A 14,534-nucleotide genomic window follows, 5' to 3' on the forward strand; every position below is an offset into this window, starting at 1 on the left:
CCTTAAGTAAATCGCATTTTGAACCCAAACATTTTTCATAATTCTCATAAGAGCCCCATTCCCCAATTTGGGCTTTTATATGGGCCTGATTCACTAAGGGTGGATAACCCAACATACCTAAAGGGTTAAGAGGCAAAAATATCTTGAAAGTTTTTTCAAAGGAGCTAAGGGTATCCTTATCTTTTAGAAAAAGTAATATCACCCTGGAAGTATTAAAAATGAAGCAACATTACCTTATTCTAACCTTTAATTAACGTTTGACAAACATAACTTTTTTGACCTGTAACTATCATCCACGTAGCAATCCCTCTTAAAACTTTTTCTCTTTCCTCACGTCAATACAGTTCTTTTATGAGCCTTTTCATAATCTCAGAACCAGAAATCTAATCTCCCCTAGTTTAACCAAACCAAAAACACACAACTCTACAGTAAGATACCGGAGCAGTTCCTGAAGTTGAAATCAGCAAGACCTTTTGTAGAGAAAAAGGAAGGCGTAGGTAGTGAAAGGGAGGTGATAAATGTTAACATATTGTTGATAGACCTAAAGGAGGCAATGCTCACAAGAAGGAAGAAGGTGGCTCATCATATTGAAAACAGCCGTCAAAGATGGAAGGTTGTGACTTGTAACATTTTGAGTTTCAGACTTTGAAATTTAAGTGCTAAAAAAGGCATACTGGTAAAATTAGGTGATTTATGAGTTAATGATATTTTTGGATGAGTAATAAGGTTTATAAATCATTAGACAGCCATAGAAGAGGACTAAATTAGAGCTCGAGCAAACCAGAGCATAGAGAGAGGCCTAAAATATGATGAGATTTTCTGTGTTATCCACCGTGGCGAATGGAAAAAAAATCTGAATATATGAAATTGTTTACATGTGGGAAAAACACAAGGAGGAGAAGAGAAAACACAAGAGAGGTGACGGTGAAGGCTTGGGGTCTACTAGGGCTTCATCTTGGGAATAATTTAGGAGTATTTGGAGCAAGATTCATCCTTGGGTAAGCTTCGTATACCTCTCCCTCTCCCTTTATGCAAAATTTCTATGGTTTTAGGTATTGTGGGGCTTGATTTTGTTTTCCCTTAGGTTTTAACTGAACCCATTGGCTTAGTTATATTTTTGGAGAGTTAAATCAAGCTTCTCAACCTAAGTTTATGGATTTTGTAATGATTTGGAATTCTTGGTTAGGGTTTGGACAAATCCTAAGTGAAATTTTAGAGTTTGGGAGCAATATGGTAGGAAATTTGTGTTTATCTAAGTGTTTGGGTATTAAATAAAATTAATGGATTGTGATAGAAGTGTTAATGTTGTTAAAGTAGGATTTTAGATATAGTAGATACCCAAAATTAGAGTAAATCAGTTGTCATCAAATGACAATCATCGTCGTCCACGACAATAACAATTCTACCCTAATGACATTAAGGTAGACATTCTTGAATTTGAGGGAAGACTCCAGCCAAACGAGTTTGTAGATTGGCTGCAAACTGTTGAATGAGTATTTGAATACAAGGAGATTCCAGATGCACAAAAGTCAAAATTATCGCCCTCAAACTTAAGAAACATGCTTCTATTTGGTGGAAAAGCCTCAGATGGAAGTGAGAACGTAAGGGAAAGTGCAAGATTGAGATCTGGGAAAAAATGAAACGCCAGCTCACTAGAAAATTTCTATGAGATCATTACCGCCAAGATAATTTTATCCAGCTATAAAATCTTCGACAGAGATCTTTATCTGTAGAAGAATATACTAGAGAATTTGAGTAGCTCATGATGAAGTGTGACATTTAGGAGAAGGAGGAACAAATAATAGCTTGGTACCTTGCAGGCTTAAACATAGATATTAGTTATCCAGTCTAGTTTCAGCAGTATTGGACCCTAGATGATGTCATCCGACTAGCCATGTGTGTTAAGAAGTAGACGCCCAAGAGATCTACTTTCCAGCCTTCATCTTCTAGGGGTTATCCAGAAGGTCATAAGGCAAAATTTCAACAAACCAACTTCTCAAGCAAGCTATAATCTATCGTTATGCACAAACCACCATCCAATACTGCCAAGGAATCTGGCTCTAAAGCAATCAAATGCTTTAAATTCCAAGGATTTGGCTACATTGCTGCGGACTGTCCTACTCGAAGGGTTGTCACCATTAGGGAAGGACTAAAGTATGAAGCACTTGAAGAAGATGAGGAGGACGCTAAGTTCTACGGCATTGATCTTGTATACAATGAAGAGGTCATGCCTGTTGATCAGGGAGAAGCATTAGTGCTTAGACGAAGTCTATATACAACTGTAGTCAAAGAAGAACCTTAAATACGATGCAGCATTTTTCACACTTGTCGCATGGCCCAAGGAAAAGTTTGTAATGTCATCATTGATAGTGGAAGCTGTGAAAATGTAGTATCTGACTACATGGTAGAGAAATTGAAGTTGCCAACACAAGATCATCCACAACCATACAAGCTTTATTGGCTCAACAAAGGGAATGAGGTAAAAGTTTCTAAATAATGCCTTGTGACCTTTTTTGTTAGGAATCAATATTGTGATGAAGTTTTATGTGATGTTGTTCCTATAGATGCATGCCACCTTCTCTTGAGGTGGCTATGGCAATATGACTGACATGCTATACACAACGGGCAAGCAAACACCTATTCTTTTACAAAAGATGGTGTTAAATTCAAACTAGCACCTTTACTGCCCAGTGAGATTAGCTAATTTTCAAGGGAATCTAGCACCTTTAAGCCATTAGTGTCTTTGATGATTAAGGAGGAATTCAAGGTGTCAAAGTTTGAAGCCTAAATGATAAGCTTTATTCTTATGCTTGATATGAACGACGAGTTGACCAATCTATCAGGAGTCATTCCATTATTGTCAGAATTTTCAGATGTAATATCTGATAAGATACCACCAGGGTTGCCTCCCATGCGAGACATATAGCATGCCATTGACTTCATTCCAGAAGTAGTCATTCCTAATAAGCCTGCTTACAGGATGAGTCCCCAGGAACATGCCAAAGTCCAATGGCAAGTTGAAGAGTTGTTGAAGAAAGGGTTGGTTCGAGAAAGTATCAACACTTGTGCTGTACCTGTTCTTCTAGTACCTAAGAAGGATGGGAGTTAGAGAATGTGCATTGATTGCTGAGCCATTAACAAGATCACTATTAAGTATTAGTTTTTGATACCTCAGCTCGATGATATGCTAGACCAGTTACATGGTGCCATTACTTTCTCTAAAATTAACCTTCGTAGTGGGTACCACCAATTAGAATTCGGCCAGGAGATGAGTGGAAGACCGCTTTCAAGACTAGAGATGGCTTATATGAGTAGAATGTGATGCCTTAATAAATTCCCCTAGCACATTTATGTGCCTAATAAATCAGGTATTAAGACCTTTCATTGGCAAATTTGTTCTTGTGTACTTTGATGATATTCTTATTTACAGTAAAAATTAAGAACATTTAGATCACTTGCAGCAAGTTTTGCAAGCCTTGCATGAACAGAAGCTTTATGCAAATCTCAAGAAGTGTACCTTCCTCACCAGAGAAGTTGTGTTCTTGGGTTACATCATTACCACAGAGGGTGTTCATGTTGATCCAAGCAAAGTTGTAGCCATTGACAGCTGGCCAATTCCAAAATCTATCCAGGAGGTTCGAAGCTTCCACGGATTAGCTTCTTTCTATTGCTGCACCACTTACAAATTACACCAAAAGAGAGAAATTTTAGTAGACAGAGCAAGCTCAGAAAAGCTTTGAGAAACTTAAGAAGAAATTGACTGAAGCTCCAATCCTAGCTCTTTCTAATTTTGACCAAGTGTTTAAAGTTAGTTGTGATACTTCTAACACCGATATTGGTGCTGTCTTAAGCCAGGAGGGCTATCCCATTGTCTTTTTTAGTGAGAAGCTCAATGATGCCAAGCTTAGATATTCTACCTATGACAAGGAATTTTATGCCATTGTTCAAGCTCTCCAACATTGGAGTCATTATCTCCTGAATAAAGAGTTCATACTTTTTTCTGATCATGAGACTCTCAAGTATTTGAATTCCCAGTAGAAGATCAGTCACAGACATGTCCGTTAAAGTGAACTCTTACAGTCTTATCCATTCCTTATCAAACATAAGGCTGGAACTTTAAACTTCGTAGCTAATGCCCTTAGTCATCGCCATGTGCTACTTACAACACTACAACCTAAGGTTGTTGGGTTTGACCTTGTCAAAGAGTTGTATCAGGATGATCCTAATTTTTGAGGAGTGTAAGAAGTAACTGTAAATCAACCTTTCCACCAGTTCTACAGACACGATGGTTTTTTATTTCGAGACAAAACCTTATGCATTCCATAGGGTTCCTTGAGAGAAGCCATAATTTGGGAAGCATATGATAGTGGATTAGTTGGACATTTCGGACAGGAAAAAATAATTGACCTAGTGAAGGAGAACTTTTACTTGAACGAGATATCAACAGGCATATACAGAGATGCAAAATTTATCACTTGGCCAAATCCAAGGGTCGGAATACTAGATTATACACGCCTTTGCCAATTCTAGAAGCACCTTGGGAAGATGTAACTATGGATTTTGTTCTGGGTTTACTACGAACTTAGAGGCGAAAAAATTCTATCATGATGGTTGTGGATCATTTCTCAAAAATGGCCCATTTCATTCCATGCCAAAAGATTAATGATGTTGTTCAAGTAGCAGACTTATACTTTAAGGAGATTGTACGTCTTCATGGCATTCCCAAGACTATCACTTCTGACTGTGATGTGAAGTTTCTCAGCCACTTTTGGCAGACGCTATAGAAGAAGATGGGAACTAAGCTCCAGTTTAGCAGCACTAGTCATCCCCAGACAGATGGTCAAACTGAAGCTATAAACAAGATTGTTGGTAATGTTTTTTGCAGTTTTGTAGGGAAGAATTTAAAACAGTGGGATCTTATTCTTGCTCAAGTTGAATTTGCTTACAATAACTCTGTCAACCAAGCAATTGGGAAGTGTCCGTTTGAAGTTATTTATGGCACTCGTCCCCTTAGTCCATTAGACTTGACCCCTTCACTTGTTAAGCAGCAATATAGCTCTGATGCTAACCAAAGAGCTAAGAAAATTAAGAAGTTGCATAAGCAAGTCCGTGAGTGAATCCAAAAGTAGACTTTAAGATACAAGGCTCAACATGACAAGCATCAAATACAGCAAACTTTTAAGGTAGGAGACTTAGTTTGGATACATCTACGAAAGGAACGATTTCCTAAATAGCTAAATGCCTGTCCCCAAGAGCTGATGGTTTGTTCAAGATAGTGCAAAGGATTAACAACAATGCTTACAAGGTAGAATTATCTAATTCTTATGGTGTATCTGCCACCTTTAAGGTTACTGATTTATCCCCTTACATTGACAATAATGTTGAATTTAACTCAAGGACGAGTTCTGTCGAACACGGGGAAGATGAAACAGAAGCCTGAATGTAAGGAAGCCTAAACATAACTCCTAATTCCATAATTCTCTATAATTTTCATAGGTTAATAAACACTCATGTAATAGCTAAATAAACACTCATGTAACAGCTGAAACTCCTTCTTCAGCATTTAAGTCTTTGGGTCTAAGGTTTAGTATAAATAGCCATGTCATTTCCTTTGTAAAGGATCAAATTAGATAATAAACAGAGAACTGTGTTTATAGAGTGGTTTTTGTGCCATTATATTTAATAACTAAAGGCTCCAATAGGGGCAAAGGGAAGGAAGGTACTTTTAAGATTTGAGAGGCTTAAGTTTATATAGTCCTCTCTTTCTCTTTTTTATAATTGTAACAAACAAATTGATTATGCCAACTTAGAGATATATGTCATGTTTTGAGGTCACTTGCATGGGAAATGTGTAATTGTAAGTATCTCGACCTTGGATAATGTAATAAGATGAAATTATTGCGAGGGGCTGAGATACCAGTGCAAGTGATGTTATCATGTTGTTTGTTTATTTAAATAGTAAATAGGATTGATGTATGTAGTTATTGCCCTCCCCTTGAACTTTTGTGGAAATGGGATTTTAGTGGCAAATTTATGTTTGGGATAAATTGTTATTGTACGATTGGTTAATCAGGTTGGTTATGGTCTATTTAAGTTGGTTCAAGTGGTTGTAAGTTTATTAGCACTAAGTTGGTGAGTTTGGACACCCATGTTGTGGTTTTGAATTGAAAATAGACAATTTGGCATTCAAATGTCCAATTTTTGAATGGTAAAGTGCATAGGTGTGAGACTGGTGCTAATAGCTAGGTAGCTTAAATAGTTATGTGTGAACACTTGATCGCTCAAATCGGACATTGGATAGCAAAATGGCACACTCTAGAAGTTGGCTGAATCATAACAGTTTATGATAGCAGCAATGCGCCATGGTACATTGCAAAGTAAGGGATGTAGTCTCTCTGTGTCATCTGCCATGGCGAATGATGTGCGCACCGTGATGGACAATGCATTTCTAGAGAATTTCCAAAATGCCCTATTTTGAGCTTGTAACGATTGTAATTAATTTCTTTGCTTTCACTACTTGATTTAACCTACTTAAACTATGGTTTAAGCTCAAATATTTTTACAAAAATAGTTTGGGATTCCAATCTTTTAAAACTAATTTTTAAACCATTGTGTTATGATGACCTTATATAAGGAATTGAATTAATCTAATTATATCATAATGGTGTTATGTGTCTCATGTTTTGTGTAATGATAATGTCAATGCGAACATTACAATAGCTTGTAGTTTTGATGATGTTACTTTGCTGAAGAAGCCATGACTGTGTTGCTTTGCATTGCCACCATTTTGGCTGCCACCATCAAGATTCAAACAATTTTCCTGGGATTCTTGGTAAGCTTATTCAAATTAGAAAGACAAACAAACCAAAATTTCAAGTCATCCACTCTTGGTTTGTTTGTGTAATATTCCAGCAAATCTTTGTGATTGAGCACCTAAATCCCACAAGAATTTAGAACATAATCAATGTACTATTTGTGGTGATTGGAAGGGCAAAACAAAAGGGAAAAAACAGAGTAGGCGATGGGAAAGTAGGAGAGGGTGAAGAAAGGCATATTAGTGAGAGAGAATTAGTGAAACAAAGAAGAAAGCAAGAAAAATGGTCGGCTCAGGGGGATCAATATCAAATAGAAGCAAAGCAGCTACTAGGATGATTGCAGTTCATCCTCGGAGCTGTAGATTGATAGGTGGGCAGAGTGAATGGCGGCGAAGGGACGAGCGAAAGAAGGGGAGAAGTAATGAGATGAGGGTGGGGATTGATGGGTCTTTGTTTTGGGGTTCTGAGCTTCAATTACAACTTGCGTTTCATGGGATTTCCATGTAGTTACAGTGCTATCATTTTCATAGGTTAAGCAAAAAATTATGAGTCAAACGTCAGTCAAAAGTTAAAAAAAAGCAATATTGTCCTATTTTTAATACTTCTAGGACAACATTACTTCTAAAAGGTAAGGTAGTCACAACTCTTTTAAGAAAATTTTTAGAATATTTTTGTCTCTTAACCCATACCCAAAACTCCCGTCTTTGGCACTAGCTAAATAAAACCCATCACCAAATACCTTCTATCTCCATCGCTAGAATCAATCACCTAGAGAGACGTAGAAAAATTCTGTATTCTCCTATTTTCAGAAGTATTTGGGATACAAATAAAAATAAAGGTTTTCCTAAAGCGTTAATTAAAAATTAATTTATAATGCTTCACCCCAAAGGCTTCCTTTTTCTCTCTCCCCTGTCCAGCTTTTGCTTTTTGCGCGTTGGTCTTTCTTCACTTGAGCTATTGTTACTAGAAATGAAGGATGGTGATGAAGATCGGAGAGGAGAAAATCAAAGGAAAATTCTTTTTTCTCGTGTATAAGAAAACGATTCCTTATCTTCTATTTTCTTGTTCATTTAGAAAATTGAAAATTTTCATTTACATGACCAATTTATTCACTTGCTTCTTGATGATGGGGTTAGGAAGTCTTTTTATAATGCTGTTTATAATAGTTCTAATCCTCTCAATCGCAGAAGTCTTTGGGCCGAATTAAAGAAGATTAGTGAGGATGTGGCAATATTTGTAATAACATCCAAAATTTTTGTATAATTTTAATAATTTTGAGATGTAATTTCATGGTAATTGAAATTACCATGTAATTAAGTAAGAATATTTTATTAAAAAATTTAAAATACAGTTTTTCAAAAAGAGAAACTACTCAAAGATTAGACACTATTAACAAAATTAAAATAAGTGTTTTAATTTATCATATTATAATTAGTTAAAATTATTCAAAAAATTATTTTAATAAAATGCATAAATTTATTTCAAACTTTAAATTTTAAGAATCTGAAATTCTTTATATATATATATATATATATATAAATAAACAGTTTCATAATATATATATATATATATATAAATTATAAATTATTATATAATATAATACAATCAAAGTGGGTGGCCCAAGCCCGCCTAAGCCGACTTTGATTTGACGTAAGCTAGGGTATTAGAATGCCCTTTGCGCAGTGCATAGCCCATGGTGGCCTTTGGTTTTGGCGTTGGAAATTAATGATGAAGTGTGAGAAGCCGAAAGACCCACAATGAAGTGGGCAAAGGTTGTTATTGATATTTTTTAAGATGAATGTTTGAATTTAAAATATATATATATATATATATATTAATTAATATGATTTTAAAAAGTTATCTCATCGATATCTAATTATTATTGTAAAATCTCCTCACACGGGGTTCAGATTAATCTGAGACGGATAATGAATCCAAAATACTTTAGAATATTGAATAGTTTATATCAAAAAAGAAAAGTGTGAGAAGAGTGATATTATCATATTATAGGAGCTCTATTTGGATACAATTGAGTTTTAAAAATTTTGTTCATCTGCTTTGAAGCCTTCAAAAATTAGGTAAGTGATCTAAGTTTTCTTTTTATTTTTCTTTCTAATATTTTTAGAATCTGATAAGGATAGAAATTTAGAGATATATAAAAATTAAATTTGTTAGGTGTTTTTAATAGATTATTGGGATATTAAAAGAGCGAAAAATGTTAGACTAAGAGTGTATATATATTGGTTTTTCCAAATAATTAATTTTGAAGAATCTAGAGTAGTTTTTAACGTTTTAAGAGACTTACGATAAAAGAATAATGATTTTTTTTTTTAATGATCCAATAGGATAGAAAATCTCTCTAGAGTTTAAATTTATGTATAAATAAGTTGAATATAAAGATAAGAATTTAATATATCGATCTCAGATAAATTAAGAGTTGGAGTTAGAATTTCTTGAAAAAAATTTGAAGACGAGGAGTTTTTATTAAATTTATAGTGGTGGAAAATGGACAAAAAATTATAAAAATTAATTTAAATTAAATTATAAAATAGTTTAGAGATTAAAGGGGAAATGTTAGGAATTAGATTTAATTTTAGAATAAAATAAAGTAATGAGATTTCTTGAATAATATATTTATTATTATTAATTTTTGTAGACTAGCATTTGTTTTGGTGGTTCTGTGAATGTTATGAAAAATATAATTTTAACATGAAAAAAAAGGTAACAGTGATTATTTTCTTTATATTGAGAAACTATTATGTTTATGTTATAATATTACACACACACACACACATATAAGCTGTTTTGGGATTACTGTGCCCACTAAGAGCTTGCTTGATATATCCTGGATTGAAAATGTATTTTTGAAACTGTTTAGCATGCTTGGATGAAATTTGAACTTATATATTATTTTTTCCTTTTCAAGCATGCTAATTTATGTTGTTAAATAAATTGTATTATGAAAATAGTAATTTATGATTACTTTAATTCTTTTAAGCATGCTTGTAAATATTTGAAATATCATAAGAAATGTGCTTTTCTTTTTAAACATGTTTGTGTGTTTTGGAACCATGTGAATGTGATGCAATTGTAGAGAGTATAAGCTAAGAGTCATGAGAAAACTATGTCAAAAAGAAATGAAAAATGTAAATACCTCAGAAGAGAACAGGTGACAATGGGATAATTCCAAGAACTATGCGTAAATTAGTCAGTCCAAACTTAGCAATTTCGCAGCCATCAATTAAGATTTTTCCTCTTTCTAACTTACGAGTCGAAATAAAGCGTTAAACATGCTAGTTTTTCCGGCTCTTGTCCTCCCGACAATGCCAGCCTTGTCACTTGGAAAAATTGTGAAAGACAATTCATGTAAGACAGGTGGAAGTTCTGGCCTACACCGAAGAACAACATCTTCGAATCTAAGTGAACTAGATGATGGCACCCAGGAGGAGGATGATTACTCTCAATGATAGGTGGAGCCTCTGAAGGCAAATCAATATAATTACCCACACGCTCAACTGCATTTAAACTATTCTCAGCCAAACTTGCAAGTCTAAGCATCGCAGTGAGAAAACTAGTAATGTATAAAGCATAACTAAGCAATAGCTATTAAAAATTGTGCCTTAAGGCCAATCATTATACTATACACATTGTTATTTAATGAATTTTTTTTTCTTATCATACAATTACATGTTTACTATGATAACTATATCCTTAGAAAAAGTATAGTGATTGTCCTAAATATCCCTAATTAGTTATTTATGAGGAACTATAGACAAAACATGACTAGTATGACTTTGATTAATTATAGAGATATAAATTAAAGTCGTAAGCACTTAAAAGAGTACAAGGTGATCAAATGACCCGCTATGAGAAAGCTGTATGGTACAAATCATAAACTTATCTCATATGTAACTATATTGCTAAGCACTTTGACCTGAGATCATCATGGATTCTTACATGATGATTACTAAGCTTTGACCTAGTCAAAAGTCACCTTTGACCGAGTGATTATAAAGGCTATAATTTAGAGATATTACTAGGGCCTTTAATGACTAAGACTGAGAAAATATTTGGCCATACTATAGTGAAGAGGGTTTTTTCATTATTATAATCAGTCTACTCAAAGATCGAGAAAGTAATGGTTGGGTAAAGGAGAATAACAATTCCATATGTCACACTTGATCAAAATATCACATGATAAAAGGAATGTAATATGGTTATATGATAAGTTATATCGAATTATCAATCCCCATATGAATTAGGTAGTTGCAATATCTTTTTAAATGCTACTTGTGATTTGTAGGCTAGTACCATAATTAGCTTACTGCTAACTTCATGTGGGCCTACAAGGTTGCACATAAGAATAGATCAACTCAAGTTATAATGTCTAAGTTTATTGAATCTAACATATATCTAGATTCAATAAATGTAATGCTTTTCTAGGGTAAATGAACTTATATATATATATATATATTTGAATATTTATTTGATAAATTTTTATATATATTTATATGAAATATAAAGTATAAAATATAATTATATAAATATATATATTTTCAAAATATATATATTCATGTTTATATATATGTATATGATATATGAAATTAAATATATATATATATATAATATACATATATTTTTGAAATATATGTATATATATACTATAATATGTATATGTGATATATATTATATTATATTATGTTCTGTTATGTTAGTTTTAAATTTAATTTTATGTGATAGATTAAATTTAAATAATTAACATGATATGAAAGAATATCATATCAGTTATATAATTTAAATTTATGAGATAAATTCAAATTAGATGTGATATCATATATTAAATTTATGAGATAAATTTAATTAAATTTTTGTGGGATCTTCAAGTTGAAGGTGGAAATCCTAATCTATATATTATATATAGATAGGGACGTGCTTCATGTGTGTGTGAGAGAGTCAGAAAAGTCCTAACGGCAAAATGCAATGAGGGCTATGAAAACATCCTAAACAAAAGTGTCATTCAAGTGCTAGTACGTTGTTTAAATTGAAAGCTGTTCACGTGGATACTAGTGGAAGGAGTAGATCTACATTGTCAGCTCCTGAGATCAAACTTTAGAATGCACGTGAGAATTTGAAATTTAAAAGGTAACTTTTCTATCCACCTTTACTAAAATGAATTCGTTTGATTCACATCGGGATAAGGATTTAAAATTTTAATCTTTCACTGTGCTTCCCCATCCAACAGTAGCCCTGTTGTGGAAGTAAATGCCTACTTAGCCCTCCCATTTTGCAATGCAGCAAAAGATACAGTAAACCATATTATAAGGCCACCCAAAGTTTCCAGACGAATTGCAAGCCATCAATGACCATTCATGTTCACAAGAGTAAATCATATATTATGGCTTTTCCATTAATGCTAGCCATTCGATCATAAGCTTTGTTAGCACAAATAGTTCATAGACCATTAAGTGCTTCTCCAAATTGAGCATATACAGGAGATCTGTTGCTAGAATCTAAGTGCTTTACTTCATGAGCTATGCTCTAAAATGAAGAAAAATTGCATATATAAAGCAATTTACATAACATATGTTGAAAACAGACTTTTACGAAAACTATTTATGAATTATCAAGTATTAAAACTATGTTTATTAATGTTATCTAAGAAATCCACATTTATGTGACTAACAACAAATTCTATTGAATAAGGCATTGTAATTGTCCACTGCGAGAAACAATAAAAATGACCTCTAAAGTGCTTTGCTATGTTTTTGACTGGTTAAGTACTGAGCAAAGCAAGAAAGATTGTCAGATAAGACAAGTTGCATGCATACTGCCGAATAAAGTAGCAAAAAGTTTTGCTACTTTAAAAAAAAAATTCCCCTAGGAGTTAAGCTTATGTAAATTGAGACTTTGTGAAGAAGAAACCTGTCTAATGAATTATCTTCTGTTAGATATTGCTAAATGATTTTTAAAATAAGCAGTAGTCATAAAAAATCTATCATAGAATGTTTGTACCTGATAATATAGATAGGCACAACAAAACAATATTAATAATGGCATCATTGCCTACAAGGACATTGTGCTAACAATCCCTATCAATATGAATGTTGAAAGAAGCTGGGAAACTGATAGGTCATATTTATTATACAATTTTTTTAGATATTTAGGGCCACATTTCATGGTAAGAAATCTTAAAATGTGCATTCTTGGTATTAAATTAGGGTTTTGAACCTTAATGAGATAGTGTACATATTAGAGGTATTTTAGTTATTTTACACTTTGTTGGGAATTCAAGGGGCAAATTGAGAATTTTAAGTGTGCATTAGTTTTAGGACCATTTCTATATGTTAAGAGTATCTATATGCATTGATATCACATTCTTAGTGCAATTTTGCTTAATTGTTCAAATAAATGCATTATGGATAATTTGGTCATAAAATGCACTTTTTCACCAAATTAGGGTTAAGCTAAAGGTTTATGTATTTTATTGTGCTAAGATGATTGGTTTAATTAGTTTTTATTGATTCATCCTAGGTTAAGAGTTATTAAAAAAAGACAATATTTTAATGTTGTCTCCCTTTGATTTTAGTTCAAATGTTTGCTTGTCTACATTTGTGTCTTGTGAGGCTCTTTTTCTTTAATCATTTTAATACCTTGGATGAATTAAATATTTTCTATCTTAGTTTAATTAAATAAATTTCATACTATTGTTATTTGATTATTTAATTTAATTTTGATTTAGATGAATTAGTGTGACAAATAAAAACATAATTCAAAGTGACACTTTTCATGGAAGAGGCTTTGATTTGAGAATTGACTAGGCACATGGAGAAACATTTTGGGCACATGCTTTAGACCTGGAAGAGACCATTTGGGTGTGATTTTCATGGTCTAAAAAGGGCATACAAGAGGTTTCAATGCACTTGCACACAAGAGATCAAGTTGATTTGTCAAAGCTCAAGTTAATTGCAATGTGTTTTGAGAAGCTTGGAGGCAAATTTCAGATCTGAATTTAGGGTGCATTAGGTGTGAATTTCAAGGAAATTAAGGGAGCATAAGAGATATACATGCAAATATGGGATTAGGAGAGCAACATTGGAATTATCATCTAAGTGACTTGCAACCTAGACTATCCTTAACCTTACTTGACATAATGACTTATAATGTGTGTTGAGGCAACTTGTTTAGCCAGCCACTCACTTCCATTTTTGTCCAAACAGAATGATTAGCCTTAGGATAATATTTTTAGATCAAGCAAGCACAATTTCATATTTCTTCTTCATGTTCTTCATTTTCTCGCAATTCTCTCTCTACACTTCCACCCTCTCTCCTCTATATCTCTCAATCTAACCATCTAAATTTCACAAAACCACCACCATTCTCTTCCTCTTTTCTCCCTCCACATAACCTAATAGCTTTCTCAAGGATCAAACTAAGCTATCTTTAGGTGAAATCATGGTGAAGAAGACTATAATTGATGGACCCCATGGCACGGGTGACATAGCATTAATGGCAACGAAGCTTGAGGATGGTAATCATGAGTATGGTGACATAGAAGGAACCCAATACTTCCAATCCAACATACCTAAAGACCCATTACAACATATTGGAGGTCCAATGACAAGAGCTCGAACTATAGCCATGAAGCAAGCCTTGTTTAGTCTTGTGCAAGAAGTTCAAGAGCTTGGAGAGCATTAGGGCACTCCTCTCAAGCCCAAAGGA

The 14,534-nt window shown here is 33.4% G+C and overlaps 1 pseudogene; it reads right to left on the bottom strand.

Moving 5' to 3' along the window:
- Positions 1 to 9,970: 9,970 nt before the first annotated feature.
- LOC129322500 (ABC transporter C family member 2-like) lies at positions 9,971 to 12,992 on the bottom strand (annotated as a pseudogene).
- Between the last annotated feature and the right edge of the window lie 1,542 nt (positions 12,993 to 14,534).

This window comes from Prosopis cineraria, unplaced genomic scaffold (genome assembly GCF_029017545.1).
Source record: "Prosopis cineraria cultivar Desert tree isolate PC_DT_omini unplaced genomic scaffold, ASM2901754v1 PC10, whole genome shotgun sequence".
In the NCBI taxonomy this organism is placed as follows: domain Eukaryota; kingdom Viridiplantae; phylum Streptophyta; class Magnoliopsida; order Fabales; family Fabaceae; genus Prosopis; species Prosopis cineraria.